Below are 6,000 nucleotides of genomic sequence, written 5' to 3' on the forward strand. Positions count from 1 at the left end.
TTGTCCTATCACTATCAACCCATATAAACAGCCGTTCCCCCTTCTGCTCATACACTCCCTTTAAGTACTGGAAGGCCACAATGAGGTCTCCCTGGAGCCTTCTCTAGGCTAAGCAAGCCCAGTTCCCTCAGTCTTTCTTTATAGGAGAGGTGCTCCAGCCCTCTAATAATCTCAGCAGCAAGTTATTTGATCAGTATACAGTGGATGATATGCACAGATCTTTCACTTTATTAGGATGGCAGGATCACAGAAAGGCTTGGGTTGGAAGGGATGTTAAAGGCTACTCAGTACCCAACCACAGGCAGGGACACCTCCCACCACTCCACATTCACATTGTGCCAGTGCCATGCTCATAGTGAAGAGTTCCTTTCCTATATCCAATCTAAAACTCCCCATCTCTAGTTACATATTAGCTATGAGCTTTACACTAAGCAGAGTCCTTTACTGTTGGCTCAGAGGTGGTTTTTTCCTTGAAGTGTTTTCCAAAAGATCAATAAATTTTATCTGAGATTTCATGAAATGTCCTATAACTCAACTCTGGAGCTTCTCATTTGCATAAAGACAATTTTCCTCAAGCCTGAATATAATTAATGGCTCTTTAAAAGTTCTTTATGGTGCCCAGGTGTGTAGGTGAGCATTGCCACGGCTCAGAGCCAGTGGCCGGGCTGCCCAAGCTGTGTGTTAACCCAGCACATGGGAAGCCTTGGGGCAGATGGGTTCTGGTTGCCATGAAGACGGAAACAGCCTTCAGAATGAAGACTTTTAATACTTTAATTAAAGGTTTCAGATTCATTGGAGTCAACCCTTCAGGTTCCCCTTGTAATCCTGACCAGACTCACGGCTTTCCCTTGTGTTTCTTTTTCACTCTTCTGCTTCTATAATGAGATAATTAAACAGCTCACGGTTTGTTAAGATACAATAGATGAAAGCAGGTTTTGAAGCTGGTGATTCAGGACGGCAAACCAGGTAATCATGGTTTCTGACTACTTGATACAACCTTACAGGAGAGATTTTGTCCTTTTTTAGTGGAAGAAATTGTTCAGAAAATCATACCTATTAAGAACAGCGTGTGCTTAATTTAATTCCCACTGAGGTGGTTGGATTTCAATATTTAACGTTGAGGAGTTGCACTAAGCTTTTCCTCAGCTGGGCTTTTATCGTGACTAGGTGCATTGGTAGGTGGCTGAGCTGGAACCCATGTGATGATTGCAGAACAGAGCTACAAAACAGCTCGGATCCAACCAGGGGAACAGGACACAAGCACCAGGCAGCGCTGCTTCTGCCTGCTTGCTAAAGCACGAGGTGCTCTCGTTGGCACTGGATGTCGTTCAGTGACTGGCCATTCAAAGAGTTGCTGGTTAGTTCTCCCTTTTAGAGAAAACACTACACGTGCAGGAGGAAAGTCTGCCTGCAGCAAAAGGAACATCAGAGCAGGGGCTCTAGCAAACTGCTTGCTGAGATCTCCTTAAATTACACCATGGTAATGAAAACTCGACCTCCATATGTCAAAATTCATTAATGGAAAGGCACGTGCAAGGCAGCAGGAATTTTTTTGTCTGTGAATGTTAATAGCCTGAACTTCTCTGGTGTCCCCTGCTAGCTCTCATCTTTATCATAGAACCATAGCATCATAGAATTGCTCAGGTTGGAAAAGACCTTAAAGACTCTGCTCGTGGTCAGTGACACTTTGGGTGCAAACACGTCCACTGGGTGTGCTTAATCCTATAAATCCTGACTGTAGGTACTTCCAGGTTAGTCACTTTTAATCCAAAACAAAGGGACTTTGGGCAAAGCCTGGAAAAGATTGAATACATCCCTGCTAACAGGTGCAATCTAGGTTAGGCTTTCTGACATCAGATCGCTTCCCTTTGTTCCTGTATTGATACAAGTTGCTGATAAAACACATTCTGGCACACAGTGTTATGTGCTAAGAGAAGGAAAATGGACTGAAGTTGTTGGTAATCCTATTTACTTTAAATAAAACTTCTCCAGTGCCAAGCACCACACCTGCGGTTTTCTCACTGCTGTTAAACTTCCTCCATTCAGAGCTGTGCAGCAGGGAGATCCATGTTGCTCCATGGGCATCTCTGTGCCCAATTTCCTCCAATTTCCTTGCTGTGCTCTTCAAAATGGGGATTTATTTCCCACTAGCAACTATTAGCATTTTTCCATACTTCGTTTTCTTATGCCACTGTGGTCTGTGCTGTATAAATGATCTCTTTTGCCCAACGCTGCCAAGATGTTTAGGCTTATAATTCCTCTCCTTCATAAAGTCACAACAAAGTTATATTCTATGGATGTGTTTGATGAAGAAAATGGGGCAAAGCCAGCAGGGTCCTGGCCATGGCTGGGGGCTGCCCAGCTCTGCAGCAACAGTTCTAGCTGTGTGTTTGGAAAGCTGCCTTCCCCCAGTTAAGCTGGTTTGCTTGCTTGTTTGTTTGTTTGTTTGCAGGAGAGGTGGCGGGTTTTGGTTTTAGCAACATCTTGCCAGGAGGACACAGAACTCGCTAGCTTGATGTGTAATTGGAAGTGAGAGCTTTCTAAAAAATAATGAAGAAACTGAATATAATTAAGATGCACAAAGCAGGGCTCCTCTGGCACTCCCTCCTGTTACACGTAAGCGCTGCTCTGTGCTGAAATGGAGGCAGTGACTTCGTAACATAACATTCTGCCCTCTTTTTGGCTGATATCTGGGGCTGTTCCCTCCAGCTAATGTGTGAATAGTCAGTTTAAATGCCTCAGCCCTCTGCACCACACGGCTCTGGGAAGATCCCGGGGTGCCTCCCCCTCTCCTTTAGTGTGATGTGCACTTGGAAGGGACCTCTGGAGGCCATCTCCTCCAACCGTCTGCACAATCAGCGTCACATAAAGAACCATAGAATCACAGAATGGCTTGGGTTGAAAAGGAACACAATGATCATCTAGTCCCAACCACCCTGCTATGTGCAGGATGGCCAACCACGAGCTGTTTATCCAGGACAGTGTTCAGATATCCTTTGCACATCTCCAAGGATGGCGACTCCAACGCTGCTCTCTGCAAGAAGCTAACAGTCAAAAGTACGGTGATGACTTTTATCATTCAAAGTGACCCAAATCATTAGGAGCTCTTTTAGCAGCAGTCATCAATTCTCAGAGAAAGTTCCAACACGTTCCTCCTGCTGGCTATAAAACAACTGCACAAAAGGGTTTGCTAAGGGGGGTGTGTGTGGGGGGGAGATATTTCATGCTCCTGAAGTTTTCTCACACTCTTGAGATCCTGAAAGTAATAAGCGCTCTCCATATTTCTCACCGCAAATGACAGCAGAAACTCATTAATTCATCTCATAAAGAAATACAGGTGGAAATTATATTCATTCCTCCCGCCTTTTGCTCAGTGAGATGATGTGATGTAGGAGAGCGGAATAACTCCTGAAATCCAAGGTACGTTTTGTTGTATTTATGTTTTATTGACATAAGTCTCTCAGCTGAGTTTCCCTTGCTGCTATGCCCATAGCAGTGCCAAGATGCTACAAGGTCTTTTGTGTCACGCAGCTTATGGCAATTGAATTCTTCACAGGGTAAGTATGTCATGAAGGCCTCTTAATGAAAGAGACTGGAAAACAAAGGAGCTCTGAAGAAAATACAAATATTTAATGAGGAACTGACTCCTTCTGCCCTCAAAATTAAGGGAGCAGAGTCCAGAGGGCTGTCACTATAAATGAGGCAGTAATGGCATTAGCTGGCACCTCCGGGGCTTAGGAAAGACACTCTCAAGATAATACACTGTTAATTAACTTCCCGTGTTCCCAGAGGATCTTCGATGTCCAGTCATTTTCAGATCTACCTGAATAGAGAACTGAGTTCAATTCTTTCCACAGCTGAGCTGTCTCAAATGGGAGAGCTGGGAACAAATGGGAACATAACTGTGTGAGATGAGCGCTCAGAACGGAGCCCTTACATCACAGGGATCCACAGTGCCACTTTCCTTTTATAAGCCGTGTTTTGTATCGCTGTATGCCACCCAAAAGTGCCACGTTTGGCATGACTTTTCAGGAAGCTGCATCTGTGCTTCAGGCCAAGTTCATCTCAAAAGCAGAACTGTGCTCGTAGTTGGATGGGGGTAAAAGCTAACCGAGGTAAAGGCATTCCCTCTGCACAGCTTCTGGTCTTAAAATAAATACTGCCCTTGAAAGCATCCCGTCGCCACTGATGAAGCAATGCTCCATTGAGTTATCTCCATGAGCACACGCCAGTAATTGCTGTGGATAAATTACATTCGCCAAAGACTTCTAATGGCCATACTTTGAGTTAAATTAGCTCCCTGAGTTTGCATTGTTAATTAAGCTCAGCACCGCCTTTCCATGTATGTTGCTTTCCTTAATAGCCTGTGCTGTCTCCGAAGGGTAAATTATTGCCTCTCTCTTCATGTCCTGTCTTGATGGAACATAGTATAGTTTGCATTTACTTATTCTACACAAGGATGCTGAGTGGCACATATCTTTGGCAAATGCTGATATTTCAGGGAAGTTAAAACTGTATCCATATTGGAAAATAGGCATTAACTACCCATTTCACTGCTTCCTTTGTAGCATAGATGCCACAAGGAAGCAGCACAACTGTGTTTGCAGTAGGATACAAAGGCTGAAGTGAAACTTTCTATTACAGATATCAGACATCATAGCTCATTACTGCTTTCTCACTTAGTGCTTTGCCCGTTAGCCTTGAGAAATCTCAAATACTTACATTGTAAGACCTTTTCTTTTCTTTCAGTGACTTCATATGCTTTGTGAATTTTGTCCCTAAAACTGCAATTTCAATCTTCTAAGCAATAGGGGGAACCTCGTGTTGTTCTGCTCCAGCTGTCCTCCATCATCAGCCCATTCCCCTCCTGCCCACACCTGTGAGCGAGCAGTTACCCTCAGTCTTGTGCCAACTGGAAGCCTTCTTAGGAATAGAAGTGAAGCTAACTATGCTCACAGAACTGCAGGAGCAGAATGCAAAGAGCACAATTGGTTAGAAAGGAAAAAAAAGAATAAAGAAGAGATCTGAAATTGGCAGGTGTCAGCAATAGACCAAACCCTGGGCAAATTAAAGAAGAGTGGCACCAAGCATTTATAGGAATAATAGCCATTCTTGACCCTTGCAGAGCTGGAGCCTGCACAATTTGTTGTGCAGCATACATCAATGCAAAGATTTATTCCTAACTAAACTGAACTCCAAAGAGAAATTCATTTGAACTTTATCCACATTGTTTTAACATACATGTGCATGGCAGGCTTATAAAGGACCTGCAGCATCGCTAGTTCCATCACAGATGTGCACTGAGATCACCAAGTTGGACAATAGTCACCTCCACTGCTTCCACTAAGCTTTATTTTACTTGTTCGGTTCCTGTTGCTTGTTGAGCTCTGGAGTAAATGCCACAAACCCAAAAATGTGAATTAGGATTCATGAGTAAAAGTAATCCCTAAGATCAGGGCCAGCTGTGATTCACTACAATTAGTTTTTCCCTGCAACCTGTGCTCATACCACCGTTAATGATGAGCCTTCTCCCACCTGCCAGGAGGGTGGCTCCAGTTCTGTTTCCCTCAAATCCAGTGCTGCCAATCAAGCACTAATTGGTGTTAATGATCAGCTTGTGCTGGCTGCTTTGGGGGATAGTAGTGAGGGTCTCTGTGATGGAGTTCCATGACCAAACCAAACTCATGCTGTTGTGGGGTGTGGTGTTGCTGTGGTCTCACAATGGGAATCAGAACCTTTGGAGGAAGGTGAGTACACGTGTTCTGTTTTACCTGTGCCTTCCTTCTCTGAAAGGGTAATTAATAGCAGGGTGAGGGGAAACGGTTTTAAGTTGAAGGAAGGAAGGTTTAGGTTGGATGTCAGAGGGAAGCTCTTTTCTGTGAGCGTGGTGAGGTGCTGGAACAGCTGCCCAGAGAGTCTGTGGATGCCCCATCCCTAGAGATGTTCAAGGCCTTGTTGGCATCTGGCCCTGGGCAGCCTGGTTCAATATTAGATATGGCA

The sequence above is a fragment of the Excalfactoria chinensis genome, chromosome 6 (genome assembly GCF_039878825.1).
Source record: "Excalfactoria chinensis isolate bCotChi1 chromosome 6, bCotChi1.hap2, whole genome shotgun sequence".
Taxonomy (NCBI): domain Eukaryota; kingdom Metazoa; phylum Chordata; class Aves; order Galliformes; family Phasianidae; genus Excalfactoria; species Excalfactoria chinensis.